We start from the raw sequence: 17533 nt of genomic DNA, 5'->3' as shown, positions 1-17533 counted from the left end.
TGAATATTTCCCTTGTTTTATTGATCATTTAATTTTGAGATTTAATACAGAACTAAAAGGAGTTGATGGTAGGATGAGCTTTAAAGCCAGGAATAACTGGGTTCAAACATTGTCACATGTTATATTTTATTTAACCTTAGACAAATTATTTCACTTTTCTGATCTTTGCCTTCCTCTACATATATAATGAATAATAAAATTAAGAGTTTGATTTTGATGACATGATTCCTTTCTTAAATCAAACTTCATGAATGACATTTGGTCACAGAGAACACTATAGTCATCTTTTTATAAAGACTTCATGAAGGAAATGAAGAAAGTAAAATAAAGTGAGAGAGAGAAGAAAAAAGAAATAAGGTGGATTTCTATTCTCATCTCTTGTTGGGGAGACTGTGTCCATCTACTAAGATATTCTTTTTCTTCACATGGGGATTTCAGAGCAGAATAATGTCAAGTAGAAAATGAACAAATGATGAGGATTTTGTTTCATTTTAAAAATTTGGGGTAGCCCTAACCGGTTTGGCTCAGTGGACAGAGCGTCGGCCTGCGGACTCAAGGGTCCCAGGTGTGATTCCGGTCAAAGGCATGTACCTTGGTTGCGGGCACATACCCAGTGGAGAGTGTGCAGGAGGCAGCTGATCAATGTTTCTCTCTCATCGATGTTTCTAACTCTCTATCCCTCTCCTTTCCTCTCTGTAAAAAATCAATAAAGTATATTTAAAAAAATTGGGGGTAAATGGATACTTGCCAAGAGTTTTACCACAGTACACCAGATAAGACCCCAGCTAGGAATTTGGGACAGAACAATTGTTGTAATGTACCCCGTGAATCACAGAAGGACACCTCAAGAAGTCGAATTAAAGAGTCACATTTATTGCAATCCGGGACTATGAGGGAGTATTTCGCTCTCCCAAATCTCACAATGATAAGATGGCCACAACACCAGATTTATATAGGCAAAAATCACAAAGGTATTGATTACATCCCAGGGTTTGGAATGAGGAACCTGGTTTGAAAAAAAGGAGTTTACAGAAACAGAATTAAGCATGTTAATTACAGTTTTGGGTCTCCGGATCACTGAGTTGACAGGAACACATTATCTGGGACCACTGAGTTGACAGGAACACATTATCTAGAGCCCTCGGGTCTTGGGACCACTGAGTTGACAGGGAAACATTATCTGGAAACCTCAGGTCTTGGGATAATTGTGCTGTCCTGGTTCCCAGGTACAGAGGAATTTGCTTTCTAAAACCAGTAAGATCACAATCAATGGGATATTCACATTACAATCAATAAGGCATTCAATTGAATGGGATGATTTATACAATTCAGAAAATCAAAGTAACTTTTCTATTGTTAAACGAATCAAATAAGTACAGAAGCCAAACAGCAGGGTTAAAGTTAAACTATAGTTTTTACCTGAGATGGTTGCTACCATACTTCACAATCATCTAAAAATTAAAAGAATTATTATGTCATGTGGAGGTGAGTAACCTAAATTTAGTTTCAGGTGTCAATACACAGTGGAGATTTGGGGATGTAGTATGTCTCTATGTCTTGGTAAGGAGCTTTAAGGAGAATCCCCTAAGCTTTCAAGCAAGACTCCCAAGGCAAATAAGTTGTCTCCTGTATCTGTGGTTTCATTTTCTGCAGTTTCAACGACCAAGGTCAACCACGGTCTGAAATATTAAATGGAATATTCCAGAAATAAACAAACATGTTTTAAATTGCATGCTGTTCTGAGTAGTTTGATAAAATCATTCATCAACTATCTCTGTCCTGCCAGGAGGATTACCTTACCCATGCTGAGCTTACTTAATACTGTCTCAGTTATCAGATCAACTGTCTCATTATTGCAGTTGTGTTCAAGTAACCCTTATTTCTCCTACCTTACCTAATTTATAAGTCAAACTTTATCATGAAAAAAAAAAACAACGCACAACAGTATATAAGGGCTAAGTACTATTCATGGTTTCAGGCTTCCACTGGGGGGTGTGTGTCTTGGAATGTAACTCTTGTGGATAAGGGGGGGACTACTCTACTATTTTGTAATGACTATTTTTTTAAAAAAAATCTTTATTGCTGAGAGTATTACAGATGTCCCCCCAAATTCCCTGTTGCCCCCTTCCACCTGGTTCCTGCTCTGCCCCAGGCCTTCATCACCCTAATGTCTGTGTCCATAGGTAATGCATATATGCAATAAATACTTCGGTTAATCTCCTCCTGCCCCCTCCCCTCTTCCATCTGCGATTCATCAGTCTGTTACATGTTTCAATGCTCCTAGTTCTATTTTATTATCAGTTTATTTTATTCATCAGATTCCTTGTTCATTTATTTTAATTTTTATATTCAATTGTTGATAGATATGTGTTTATTGCCATTTTATTGTTTATATTTTTGGTCTTCTTCAAGAAGACTATTCAACATTTCATGTAATACTGATTTGGTGGTGATGAACTCCTTTAGTTTTTTCTCCTCTGGGAAGCTCTTTATCTGACCTTCAATTCTAAATGATATTTTTTCTGGGTAGTGTAATCTTGATTGTAGGTCCTTTGCTATTCATCACTTTGAATATTTCTTGCCACTCGCTTCTGTCCTGAAAAATTTCTGTTGAGAAATCAGCTGACAATCGTATGGGTACGCCCTTGTAGGTAACTCACTGCTCCTCTCTTGCTGCTTTTAAGATTCTCCATTTTTAAACTTTGGCATTTTAATTATGACATATTGTGGTATGGGTCTCTTTGGGTTCCTCTTGTTTGTGACTCTCTGGGATTCCTAGACTTGTAAGTCTATTTCTTTTACCAGGTAGGGTAAGCTTTCTGTCATTACTTCTTCAAATAGGTCTTCAATATCTTGCTCTCTCTCATCTCCTTCTGGCACCCCATAATGCTCATGTTGGTACACTTGAGGTTGTCCCAGAGACTCCTTACACTATCTTCAGAATTTTGGATTCTTTATTCTTTTTGCACTTCTGATTGGATGGTTTTTGCTTCCTCATATTCCAAATCACTGATTTGATTCTGAATATCCTCTACTCTACTGTTGATCCCTTGTAAATTATTCCTTATTTCAGTTAGTGTATGCTTAATTTCTGACTAGTCCTTTTCATGTCTTTGATGTTCTCACTAAGATCCTTGAAATTCTCACTAAGTCCCTTGAAGCTCTTGTTAAGACTCTTGAGTGTCCTTATAACCATTGTTTTGAACTCTGTATCTAGTAGTTAGCTTGCTTCCATAAATTAGTTGACATTCAGAGATCTTAGATATAAGGCTAACTACTATAAATTTTTTATAATACAGCAGATTGAATTAAGACATGCATACATAAAACATGTAATATATATATATGAAAGAAATAATTTTATTCAATAGTCTGCTGCAGTCAACTTGTACTGGCTCATAAAAACAAATTTGTAATTTTCAGAAAATTTTCAAAGTGATTATTAAAAAATAAATTGCATAAGTGTACATTATAATGAATTATTTTTTTATATTTTATTGTTTTTTTTACAGAGAGAAAGGGAGAGGGATAGAGAGTTAAAAACATCGATGAGAGAGAAACATTGATCAGCTGCATCCTGCACATTCCCTACTGGGTATGTGCCCACAACCAAGGTACATGCCCTTGACCGGAATCGAACCTGGGACCCTTGAGTCCGCAGGCTGACACTCTATCCATTGAGCCAAACCGGTTAGGGCATGAATTATTTTTTTAAAATATATTTTATTGATTTTTTACAGAGAGGTAGGGAGAGGGATAGAGAGTTAGAAACATCGATGGGAGAGAAACATTGTTCAGCCGCCTCCTGCACACTTCCTACTGTAGATGTGCCCGAAACCAAGGTACATGCCCTTGACCGGAATCAAACCTGGGACCCTTCAGTCCACAGGCCAATATTCTATCCTCTGAGCCAAACCAGTCATGGCAATAATGAATTATTTTTATATTTGCAAATCTTCCAACACTAAGACTTACTATTTCCTAATTATTTTGCTACCTTTTGATATTATTTATACTCTTCAGGATATGTATTCTATCTTCTAGGATGCTATAAAAATAAATATATGCATTTATATAAATAAAGGTATGCTACTGTACATGTCCCCTCCTGGGTCAGTGATTTGCCACTAGCTTAAAAACAACATCATTGAGAATATTTGGCTAACACTACAAATCAGATCTTCTGTTTTTAGCAAAGTAAGTTATATAATTGCCATCATACTAATAGATTTTGTCAATGGATTTCAAAAGTATTGGTGGCTTACATCTGTCTAGGGGTCCCAGACTTGAAATTTCTATGTATTTCAATTTCATTATTATGCTGGCCTGCCCATTCTCTGTTACCTGTCTTCAGAGGCATGTTTAGAAGGCTTTTGTTCTAGGACAGCTGAAGGTCAGAATATATGTATCTGCGACCTTCTCCTGCCTAAGAACCACTGAAGGAAATGCTGTACTTCTTTTAGATAAGACAAGAAAAGCACAACAGACAAAAGACACCATGAATAATTATTGAGGCAATTAATATAAAACATTTTTTTTATTTTGAAGCAATTAATATGAAACATTTTTGCCACACATAAACACAGTTCCTTTTATGATTTTTTTCTTCTATCAAAATGAACCTGTTTTTTTTTCTCAAATTGAATAACTTACCTTTACACAATATCAGCTGAGATTCAAATCATTGTGTTGTTGGAGGGAGATTTCCATAAGATTGCCCTTGAATTATGGTTGGTCTATGAAAATGCCTTTCCTTTTACTGTCCCCATTCTTCACTGTAAACTTTCACTACAAACAACTTTGTTTTAATGCTAAACTTCAAGGAAAAGACCAATGTATAATGAAGTAAAAAAGTCATGCATCAGCAATATGTTGATTGCTTCATAAGAAAGTACAGAACTCACTGATATTTCAAGCTAGTTAGATTTCTATCCTACATGAAAAGGAAGTGCATATATGAGGGTGTTCTGTCTACTAAGATGGATGTAAAAACCATGCATTACTGAGATACAGCAAATAGTTACATTTTTCTTTTTTCTTTGCTTTCCATTTTTTCCCCCAAACTAGAGGGTCAAAGAAAAAGAATGACTGTTAAACTGCAAAAGTAAGAGCCTACACAAACCTTCTGTGTCCTCTGTGGATGCCGCTCTAAAAGCAGTTTATTCTGTTTTGTTGTTTTTTATTTTGTTTTATTTTTCCACCACCATTTATCCCCTCTATGCCTGCTCCCACCTCCACTATGCCTCCCCCACCCCCCCAATCACCACATCTCTGAATGTCTCTATTTTGCTCATTAGATTCCACATATGAGTGAAATCACATGGTACTACTTGTCTTTCTCTGCCTGGCTTATTTTACTTAGCATACTGTTCCCCAGAACTACACATGCTGTCACAAAGGGTAAAATTTTCATCCTCTTAGTGGCAGAGTAGTAGTCTGTTATAATTTCTGTAGAAAAAATATGTAACCTTTAGGTAAAAGAGAGTTGAGAATCCATCTTGTTCAACTGCTGTTTGCTCTGAAGACGTTCTTTTCTTTCTATTAGGGTGCATAGTCTATTATCTTCCTGGAAATGCTATCATGACATATTTGCTATAAAAGCAAGTAGTGAAGAACTTCATAAATGTACCTGATGTAACTGTCTTGTATGTTAATTTAAAACGTCTCCATGGTAATGGCAAACAAGTGATAATCACTACCTAATAAGCCCTCTACCTATGGAGGAAATTAATCAATTCACAAGGGAGTTTTCTTTTTTTCTAACCTAGAAGACCCCATAAGGTTAAATTTTTGACATTTGTCCCCATTTCACCTTCTATCATTTTCTCTGACACTTCCAAATTATCATTCCATTTTATTAAAATCTTAGAGGTAACATTTATATTTTCTCCTTATTTAGTGCAATACTGTTTTCTTCCTATTAGAAAGTTAACACAGGTATATACACATTTCTGATCCTTAGGTTAAGGATTTTATTTTAATTGTTTCAATTAAGTATCTGCCTCTATTTTTGATAAAGTCAAATAAACAATAAGCCAAACTAATATAGAATTTACCTGCAAAACCTCTGGATTTTCTTGCATCCCATTTTTATGTTGTTGAGTCGTTAAAAAGCATCATTACATTTTAAAACAATCTAAGACTTAAATTCTTCAGTTAGCATATTTTTACTGTGAATGTTATACAATGTGTTAGTGTGATAAAAATCCCATAACTTATTTCTATTAACTCCAAAGCATGCTGTGAAGTAATATTTCACTATGTTTGAAAGGAGGTGGATTTAAATTTTATGTGATGCATATTTTCAATGGTCCAATTATGTACAATTACACATTAAAAAGTATAAGCTTAATGTTTTTCTTTTCAGAGAGTTGGGCACAGAGTGTTCCTATCATATAGGTAAATAACAAATTAGAGATTGCTTTTAAAGAAAATGTCTATCAAATGATTTATAAACTTGGTCTCTATAAAGCCAGATTATTTTGGTCACACTTCACTGTGGGATATATCATAGAAGTGAATTTAAAATTTCAGTTAAGTGCACTGAGAAATCGATTTACCACCTAATCTTGTCTCTGTGTGTTATAGCAATAAAACATTATTCACAATGTGACAGGGAGTCTGGCACTTGCCTCAGCAGTGGGATTTGTCAGTAAAATAGTATTTATGTTTATTAAGAATCAATTTAGGTTGAAGCACTCCCGAGTGAATCACAAGTAAATTAGAAGTTTTAGTTTATCAATCATGAGATTCAAAGGTTTTATGTTCATAATGTTCATCTGGAGACTTTTTATTCTTTTCTTCGTCTTCATATTTACCTGAATTTTGATCCTTTCACAACCCCTTTTGTAATTATTGATATGTTTTATGAATTACTCCATTTTCTAGAAAGATTAATTGAACACTGAATTTATGCAAGAATCTCAAGTTCACACCAAGATAACGTTTCACAATCTCATGACATAGTAAAGTAACATCTTGGGGAGCGGGGAACCGGGGACATGGAGGGACTGAGTAACAAAGGTTAAAATAAAGAGAGAGAGAGACATAAAGAACTCATGGACATGGGCAACAGTGCTGTGACTGTGGGTGGGAGGGCGTGGATTTGGAAGAGAGTATAAGGGAGATAAATGGTGATGGGGAAAAATAAAATATAATAAACTAATTTGAAGATTTGAAATTATGCAGAGGATGGTCTCTGGTTCTAAGGAATTTAAATTAGAATTAATTTTTTTAAATCTAGAAAAATTCTCACTTTCAAATTAAGCAACTCAAACAATTCATTATTCAAAGAGAAAAATGATAAAAACATTTAGAAAATATTTCTAACTGAATAAAATTGTAAAACGTCATATTATAATATGTTGTGCATATTTCTTCTATGTGCTTGGAAGAAATATTATAATTTTGAGCACTTATATTGGAAAAGAACAGTATAAAATATATTAGGCACCCCCTAGAATCTAGAAGAGTAAATTATATCCAAAGAAAGCAAAAGAAATAGATCAGAGCATAAATATGGTAAGTTGAGAAGCAACACATAGAGAAAGCATATCAAATCAAAATTTACTTCTTTACAAAGATAAGTAGAAGGACAAAACACTTGGTAATCTGGTAGGGAAAAATGAAAGAAAACACAAACTGTAATAGAGAATAACTGTCATAGAACAGGATACAACATTGTAGACGCCAACTTTATTATAAATATCAGTAAGTCAGGGATAGGAAATCTAAGGCCTGAAGAGCAAATCTGCCTGAATCCTGGGAATTCATTCTGAAAATAAAATTTTATTCATACACAAACAAAGCCATTTGTTAATGGGTTATCTATGACTACTTTCACATTACCAAAGAATTGAGTGGCTATTATTATGTATAAATGGGGTTTATTTTTGAGGTGATTAAAATGTTCTGGAATTACAGCATAGGGACTATAATCAATAATATTGTAATGACTATGTATAGTGCCAGGTAGGTACTTGAAATAACAGGGCATTACTTTGTAAAGTTTTTTATTGTCTAACCACATGGCTGTATACTTGAAACTAATACAAAATAATATTTAATGTAAACTGTAATTAAATATTTATATATATATATATATATATATATATATATATATATATATAAAATCGATTTCAGAGAGAAAGGAATAGGAGAAAGAGATAGTAACAATGATGAGAGAGAATAATTGATTAGCTGCCTCCTGCATGTCCCACACTGTTGATCAATCCTGCAAGCTGGGCATGTGCCTTGACCAGGAATCAAACCGTGACATCCTGGTTCATAGGTTGATGCTCACTGAGCCACACCTACTGGGCTGTGATTGAATTTTTTTTAATTTAAATAGAATGGTGAGTCACCAGGAAGAACATGAATAGATTGGAAGACAATTTTAAAAGTACAATATTCTAAATTAAACAAATAAATAGTAGAAAAGAAAATCATTTTTAACTAATTTTATGTGTTAATTATTATAAACCTCATTCCAAGTCCATAAAGGACAGTGACAATTTCAGATGGCTATTGTTGTTAAATATAGCTGCAATGATTCTTAACAGAATTAAAAATCAAACCCATCCTATCTAATAATAGACAAACATGGTAATTGACTGTAACTTCCCTATGCCTCCCATTGGCTAATCAGGGCAATATGCAAATTAACTGCCAACAAAGATGGCGGTTAATTTGCATACTGCAGGCAGATCCCGCCGCGCCACCCTGCCTGATGCTGGTGGCAGCACGATCCCCAGCCGCTGGTAGCCCCAGCAGGAGATCCTGGCCTGCTTGTGCAGGGCGGGGCGGGCGGCAGTGCGATCCGGAGCCACTGCCTGCGCCCCCCAGCAGCGGATCCGGGCCTGCCATGTGCGACCGGGGGAGACGGGGCAGACACCGTGGGATTGGGTGTGCCATCTGCCACCAGGGAAATGGGCCTAAGCCAGCAGGTGGTTCTCTCCCGAGGGGTCCCAGACTGTGAGAGGGCACAGGTTGGGCTGAGGTACCAACCCCCCTGCCAGTGCACAAATTTTTGTGCACCGGGCTTCTTGTCTATATATATAAAAGCCTGTGTGACAATCTGTCAAACCAGTAGCTATGACACACAATGACCACCAGAGGGCAGACCCTCCGACAGGTAGCTATGATGTGCATTGACCATCAGGAGGCAGACGCTTAACGCAGTATCTGCTGAGCTGCGGTGAATTGGCAGTTGCGGTTCTCAGGTGACGCACCTGGAACCAGAGAGGAAGGAGCCCGATTCCAGGGTGTGTCACGCGAGAACCACCCTCTCACAATCTGGGACCCCCCGGGGAACGTCAGGAAGCCAATTTGGGACTGATTCCCGCAGGCCAGGCCAAGGGACCCCACCAATGCATGAATCTGTGCACGTGGGCCGCTAGTCAATACATAAAACAGTTTATTACAGGAATAAAATCTTGGTTTAACATAAAAAATAAATCAATGGAATTTTCCAGATTGCTATAATAAAGACAAATATATAATCATCATAAGAGATGAAGAAAAATCTTTTAATATCATTAAAATTTAATCATGATGAATATTTTAAGAATATAAATAGCTGGATAAAGGAAAGTCCTACAGCTAATATCATGTTGTGGTGAAAATTGATTAATTTCCATAATTTCAGGGGAAAAATGTTCTCAATATTATACTAGAGATCTAGGCTAGTTTAATTAGGCAAGAAAAAGAAAACAAACAGTGATTGTAAATCAAGAAGTATAATGCAATTGTTCACAAGTAATGATTGTGCAAAAATTCTAAGAAATATTCCTCCAAATTTAGAACTAATGAAGAAAACAAGTTAGATATAGTATAACCATATATCTTAGGTTAATATAGATAAATATAATTTTATTCATATAGTATAATAAATCATTAAAAATGTAAATTTAAAAAATAACTATTTTAAAACACATTAAAAACATAAAATATGTAGAGATAAATTTTATACCATTAAGAAGCTACCCTTGAAATAAATATGTATAGCTGATGTGTTTTGGGAATGACACTGTAACTAAAAATGTCACTACTTAATTTCCATGTAGAATATAATATTTTTGAAATGATATAATGAAAATGTGCTAATTGGAACTTTCCTGAGTGTCATTTAGCAACACATATGAAAATTTTTAAAAGTAATTGCACTTTTTGACATTTATTAACTTATCCTAAGGAAACAGAGGTAATGAATATAAAGATTTCTGTATGAGAATATTATTTAAACTATTGTGTTATAATTGTGAAACCAGTCTAAGTATACAGATGAGTCAACTACAGAGAATAGAGTCAATTTATTCTATTGTAGTGATATAATATATTTTCATTTTGGCATTATATATTTTTAAAGAATAAGTAATACTTTTTTTAAAATTCTACTTTATTACAGATAAATGTGGAACACAGATGAGTTTTTTCAATTTGTTACAAATATGCATATAAACATTTTCATTAAAATGCTTAAAGGCATGTACCACTAGGTCCGTGGTTGGCAAACTGTGGCTCACGAGCCACATGCAGCTCTTTGGCCCCTTGAGTGTGGCTCTTCACAAAATACCACAAAATACCACATGCGGGTGTGCACGTACAGTGCAATTGAAACTTCATGACCCATGCGCAGAAGTCGGTATTTTGAGGAAGAGCCACGCTCAAGGGGCCAAAGAGCCGCATGTGGCTCGCGAGCCGCAGTTTACCGACCACTGCTAGGTAATTTTTATTCTTTAAATGTTAGATTTATTACTAATTGTGTCTTTATTTTACTGACATTTTCCACATTTTATCATTGAAAACAAATAATAAGTTATATAAAAAATATCGTTGACAATTCTTGTGATGCAACACTATTAAGGTGCTCAGTTTCACTAAGTCAGTGAAGAATTGCAAATGACTTCTTCTGGCTTGCAAAAGCCCCTCTATACATCTTTTCCTAACTCTGTGCTCAGGAATGTCATTTTGGTTGCTTGAAATTGACCATGGCAATTTTTTACACAGTGGAAATATGAAAATGCTACCAAAAAAAACCTAGTTAAACATTTATCTTTACACCACAGTGCAAAGAAAGACCAAATAAAGGTATTTCAAATAATATATTTAGTAAACAATTCATAATTCTCCTAAAAGAGATAGATAGATGTATATTAATTTCTTCAAAAATAATAACGTTCATATTCACCAACAGCTAGCAAACATATTTTTTCTGCAACTCTTATTTTGTTACTCTTGTCATCTTACTCGCCATTTGAGCCAAGTTATTATTTTCATTTATTCTCAAGTCATTTTTGTTTAATGCTTACCCTCATCTAGTTATGCAGAAGACCCGATTATGATTCACATCTTTAGCAGTCAATATGTATGAAGTAAACATGTCCTAGGGCAATAACTATACATTTGGTAGCACATAATAACATCACAAAATGAGAGACATAGAAATAAAACATGTACTAATAAAACTTCTTGCTGAAAGAAAATCCGGGCTTTTTAAATCACAGGTGCTAATGAGACCATACATGCTGAGAGTGAGAGAAGCTGAACATTTCATGTAGACATATGGAGACAATAGACACTGTGGGCTCTGCACCAATGTTCATCAATCTAATCAATGAAGATTAAAAAGTCACAAAAATGTATTTTAGTACTTGCTATTTTTAATATGGTTTAAAAACATGTCTGTAGATTTGTCAGCATTTCAATAGTTCCTCCTAAAAAAGGCTGGGTTTTTTAAAATTATAAATGATTAATCCTAGAGTTTATTATTACTCGCAGTGTACATCAGCATCACCTTGTTAGAAATGTAACTGTATAGACCCCACTCTAGTGCTACTGAAAAAAATCTGCATTTTAACAACATGTCCATGTAATACGTATAGAAAGTTTGAAAAGTAATAATCTAATCCATTGTCATATTATTAGATAATTTATTTTTACCTGTTTTAACATCAACATCAAAAGTTCTTAAATCAATGTTTTAAATTAATATGATTTACATTACATTTTCAGGTCTTTATTATATTATTCTAAAGCTGTAAGGAACTACAGATTTTGTACATATGTGGTATATAATGCTATTTAAACATCATATTACTGAGTCGTATTTAGCCAAATATTATTATAGAGCTATTTGGAAAGGTAGAAAGAGCCCTGTCTTTGAAAATCAGGTTTTATTTGTATTATAGCAGCATTACTAGCTTTGCATTTTTTCCTGTGCCTCGGTTTCCTGGATTATAAATTATAAGGACTACATCTATCCTGGGGCTAATAAGTTGAATTTATAGATAAAAGCCACTGGCATATGTTAGTTAATAGAAATGTATTCATTTAAATCCATTAGTATCTAAATTTATCATGTCTGGAACATCTACTTGCCTTTCTTAATTCACTAAGTAAATACATTAGATGCATAAATCTCATCTTGATAATCTAGAATCTAAGCCATTATAAAAATATTAATTAAAATATTTACAAATGTTATGAGTTTTCTCACCCATGCTACCAAAATATAACAAAAAAAACCTTGATACTAAGAATGCTTCATTTGTTTAGTCCACATAAGAAGCATGGATTCCATAAGACATCTTGCCAGATCTTGACTTACTTTGCATCTAAATATAGCATCTAAGGAGTGAATGCCATATATCTTGAATCCAATTCCAAGCAAATGACTGTAGTGTCATCTCATTTATGACATTAAAGATACTAACAAAATCAGAAATTATTGGGTGTGGTATGTTAATAATTTTGCATACAGAATGGTTTCTTGAATCCTTTCTATGCTTTCGCATGATTGTCAGTAGGCTCTCTTAGTAGTGGTGTAAATTCTCTGGGTCAGGACTTGATTGGATCTCAAACACTAAACAAGAAAACATTTCCTTTCAGTTTTTACTAACTCAAAGCCATCTTTAACAACGTTCATCAGAGTTATTTACAGCAAGAAAAATTCTCAACAATAGGAATTTCCAAATATCTCAGCTAGGTAAATCAAATATGGCACATTCAGACTTGGAGATAATTGACTATGGAAATGAATATTTGTTGACATAAAAACATATTTATGATATTTTTATATAATTCCTGGAAGGATATAAGTCAAGCTAATAAAAGTATTGGCTCTGGTGAAAATGTGAAATGTGTGTGATAACTTTTCACCTTTTAGTTATCTTTATTTTCCAGTGATCAATGGAAAACAAATATTTCATCATATATAAAGCCCAGAAAAGTTTATTTTTAAAATAAATGTCAAGTTTAGCATTTCTTGAAGATTTTATGTAAATTATCAAAAGTAATTTTAATATGTTTATTTATTTTGTCTGTGCTGAGCATAGAAAATGTAACTTGTTTTAACACTAAACATCAAAAGTTACTTTATAAATCAAGTAGGTTTACTGGTAAATAGAGATTAATACAATTACTTGAAGGCATTATAAATTGACTTAGTCTTCCATTTTAATATGAATAAACAACTCAATCTATTAAGATTTCTGTAGAAGAAATGGCATTGTAATCTCTATGGGGAAAAAATACCTATATTCCTGAAGTTTCTCCATTGTCAGTAAGAATATTATTGTCAATAACTCAGCTATCTTTGACAATAGAAGAATATTGACAATAAATCAAGATATAATTGATGCAATGCATTAAAATTAGCTTAAGTTCTTAGAAATGTGGTTTTCTTAAACACTGGAGGTCTGGTGCACGAATTCATGCACCAGTGGAGTCCCTTGACCTGGCCTGCAGGATCGGGCCAAAACCGGCTCTCCAACATCCTCCGAGGGGTCCCAGATTTCTAGAGGGCACAGGCCATGATGAGGGTCCCCACTGGTGCATGATCAGGGCCAGGGAGGAACTGTGTGTCCAGCCCATGGCCCATGTCCCTCAGTCGCAATCAGTTGTAGCAGCAAGCTAACCTAGCGGTCAGTGTCTGCCCCCTGTGGTCAGTGCATGTCATAGCAACTGGTTGACCAGTTGACTGTCTGTCCTCTGGTGGTCAGTGCATGTCATAGTGAGTGGTTGAGCGGCCTTAGCATATCATTAACATATTATGCTTTGATTGGTTGAATGGCTGACCAGTTGACTGGACACTTAGCATATTAGGCTTTTATTATATAGGATAATATTTTCATAGTTTAAGGAGAATAGAAAACAAAAGTAACATTATTACTACTTGAACATTTAAGTTGTTATTATTATGTTCAATATTTTTTGTAAGTAGTGTAACTAAGCATATTCATCCCCGATTTGAATACTACTTCTGTGATTTGAAGAGAGTAAGAAAGAGTATATGTGAGTTGCACAACTGACAACAATAATTGATCTGGGCATTACAAAAGCGTCTTTGGGCCTGGCCTTTGGTCAGAGCATCCTCCCTATGCATCCTCCCAATACACTGGTGAGTCTGATCACCAGTCAGGGAATTTATAGCAAGCAACCAATAAATGTATAAATAGGTGCAACGACAAATTAATGTTTCTGTCTCTCTAAAATAAGTTGTTTTTTTTTTTAAAAAAAAAAAACTGATTTCAAATAACTACTATAGAGCAAACCACACTACTTGAATAAAAATAAATGTCAAATATATAGAAGTATATTTGCATAGTCATCAATTTCTACAATTTTATGTGAGTTATATAAAAGGCATGTAGTTCAAGATTTGTTATTATTTTATAGAAGTGCAATTTTTCAATTTCCACAAGTTCATTCATTTAGTATTTCTGATGGATCTCAAACCCAGACCTCTATCATTCATTGTATTCTCCTATCATCATCTTTCTCTCAGTCTCTTCATCTTTCTTCCAAAACCTTTAGGTTATTCTGACATAATTTACCATTTAATGGCATAGTTAACCATTTGAATGAATTGATTGCCTCTGTGATGCCCACTGGGTATACATGGCAAAAAAACAAACAAAAACATTTTGCATGACTGTTATTCTCTCACAGAATAATAATGATTAACTAGAAATAATATTAAAAACTGTGAAACTTCAAGGGCAGCATAATATCCATGCTCTATCTTAAAGAAAAGGTTAGATCACACACTAATACTCATGGACATTTTATTAATATTACAAAGAAAAAATGCTACTGTAGGGTAGTGGCAGACAATTCCATCAAGCATTTTCCACTTTTTTCAATGTGGATCGAGTACTAACCATGGGGAAAACATTGTGATTCTCAATGTGTGGGCAAACAGGAATAATATTGTCACGTCTCAGAATATTCACAGGGAAAATAAGCCATAAAGCAATTATAATGACTACGATTTTAAAGTTCAGTATAATGAAAAAGACATAAAATGATCATGGTGAGCATTGGGAAGAGAAGAAACATTTTTCCCCTATGGAGAAGGGATAAAAATTACAATAACATAACATCTTTTATATGTGCAGGAAGGCTTCCCAGAAGAAGAGGAAATTAAATTTGGCTTTAAAGAAGAGATAAGGTACAAGTAATCTCACTGTTACATAATGAACCCACTGACTTTTGCATTTAGATGTCAGGAACTATTGCAGCTTTATAACAAGAGTATAGAATTATTTATTAAATGGCTTGATTACTACATCTGCATTCTAGGTCTCATATGTTCCACATCAAAATGCTTTGTAATTAAAGTGATTATGGCGTCTCCAAGTTGTGTAATTATTTATAAATTTTAATTGCAAAAGAAAACAAAGTATGGCTTTCTCAGAAATGAAATGCACATCTCACATGGTGAGAAACAGTTCAGTGCATGAGGTTAAGGCTGATGCTAACTTTTTCACACAGCAGGTTAACTGGGTTAATTGCCAAGATTGTGAGTGACACTTTCCTTTAAAGTGAATTGCAATAGCACTTTTGAATCAATAGAGAGATCTCAAGTGATTTAAGTCTACAATAAGGCAAAGACATAAAAATAGGTGATTTAAAAATTGTGATTCATAAGAGTACAATTTGAGTTCATAAACATTATCTGTTTAAAACTATATTTGCTAATTGAGGGATACTCAAGAAATGTTAGTGGTCTAATTTAGCTGATTTTTTTTTTTTTAGAGTCATGAAAATCCCAATAAATGTTTGATGGATTTTTATGCAAAGAGTGGAAAGACACAAACATTATTATAAGAAACAACAAGTGTTCTGAAACATAAAGAAAAACGGTAACTGGTTAGGAAATTAAATGTGACTTTTCAAATATACTCCATACTTGCTGCTTGCTACTTTGCCTTTTGCTCCCAAACAATACTAGGCCACTTTCCATCTTATCTGTCTTTAGAAATTCTTCAATTAAAAGACTTGGAAGAAGAGTCCCAGGCAAACAATGCCTCAACAATTAAATGAGTAATTATTTTGCTAGCTCTAGATAGTTTTACTCAGTGGTTAGAGCATCAGACAGAAGGGTCTTGGGTTTGATTAAGGTCAAGGGCACTTAATTCAGTTGCAGGCTTGATCCCTGGCTCCAGATCCGTTACTGTTATGTTAGTTCCATTGTAACAAATACAAAAAAACCAGTCAATGTGTCTCTCTCACATCTATGTTTCTCTTTTTCTGTCTCTCCCCCTCCCTTCCATTATCCCCAAAAATCAATGGGGAAAATATATCCTTGGGTGAGGATTCAAATTGTTATTATTTTGCTAAATGTAATAAATAATGAATACTAATTAAGTTATGTTATCAAACAATCATCAGGAGGTATATTAGAAAAGACTTGTGCCTTGCATTTGTGTAGCCATACAAAAATAAATGATGTTCAAGGACTAGTATAACTTTTTGCATGCTACAATTACTCGGTTTAGTTTTATAGAGTCAGGAAAGTATTACCTTTTTTACAATCTCTCAAAACAAGTGAAGGTAATAATGACTCAATAATTCTGTTAAATAACTAAGTAAAATACATTTCTTTAGTTATAGATTTATAGGAAATATAATGCCTCAATAGGGTATATCCTCTGTCTCTAAATGATTGCTATTATCACCCAACATTCTGGGTGTACCTTCCTGCTAGAATGAGAAGTAAAATCTTCAGGATCTCAGAGGCTGGTATAGAAACCTCAGAAAACAGAGGCTAATAATCTAAAATGAATGAAGATTAATAATGTAAGGTAAATGAAATTGAATCTTTCAAGTATAAATTTCAGAATTTACGCTAAAAGTAGATTAGGGAGCCAGATTCTCAAGCTATCAGATGTTACTTGATCCATCCCAGGAATATAGGCAAGAATCCAAATATAAATTACATTGCATAATAGAAATGAGAACATAGCCAGAGCAACATAACTTTAAACTTTTTTATTTAACTGGCAACTGACTAAGAGGAGGAGTTATATTTTAGACATTTTGATCCTCAGAACCTTGTTCTGTAACTGTCATGGGTTAGACATTCAATATTTGATAGCTAAATATATTAATTACCCAATTATCAAAGGAGTATCAGGATTCAAATGAGAAAGATAAAAGAGCCCATATCTTTATATCAGTTAATCACGGAATTAAAGGTACAATAAGAAGCCTAAAAACTAGCAGAGTGAGGAATTGGTCAATAGAGGGA

General features: G+C 34.2%; 1 protein-coding gene across 8 annotated transcripts in view; it reads left to right on the top strand.

Moving 5' to 3' along the window:
• LRRTM4 (leucine rich repeat transmembrane neuronal 4) overlaps positions 1–17533 on the top strand; it is a 932627-nt gene that overhangs the window by 129115 nt on the left and 785979 nt on the right. For 4 of the 8 annotated variants that reach the window (XM_070429579.1, XM_070429584.1, XM_070429583.1 and 1 more), the window contains exon 2: positions 15399–15451. The exons of the other annotated variants lie outside the window; for them this stretch is intronic. The gene's annotated coding sequence lies outside the window, so the exon portion shown is untranslated. The remainder of the gene's footprint in view (positions 1–15398; positions 15452–17533) is intronic. 8 annotated transcript variants of the gene reach the window in all.

Source organism: Myotis yumanensis, unplaced genomic scaffold (assembly GCF_028538775.1).
Source record: "Myotis yumanensis isolate MYYU_CA2020_CCGP unplaced genomic scaffold, mMyoYum1.0.hap1 SCAF_11, whole genome shotgun sequence".
NCBI lineage: Eukaryota > Metazoa > Chordata > Mammalia > Chiroptera > Vespertilionidae > Myotis > Myotis yumanensis.
This window is presented reverse-complemented; position numbering and strand designations above follow the sequence as displayed.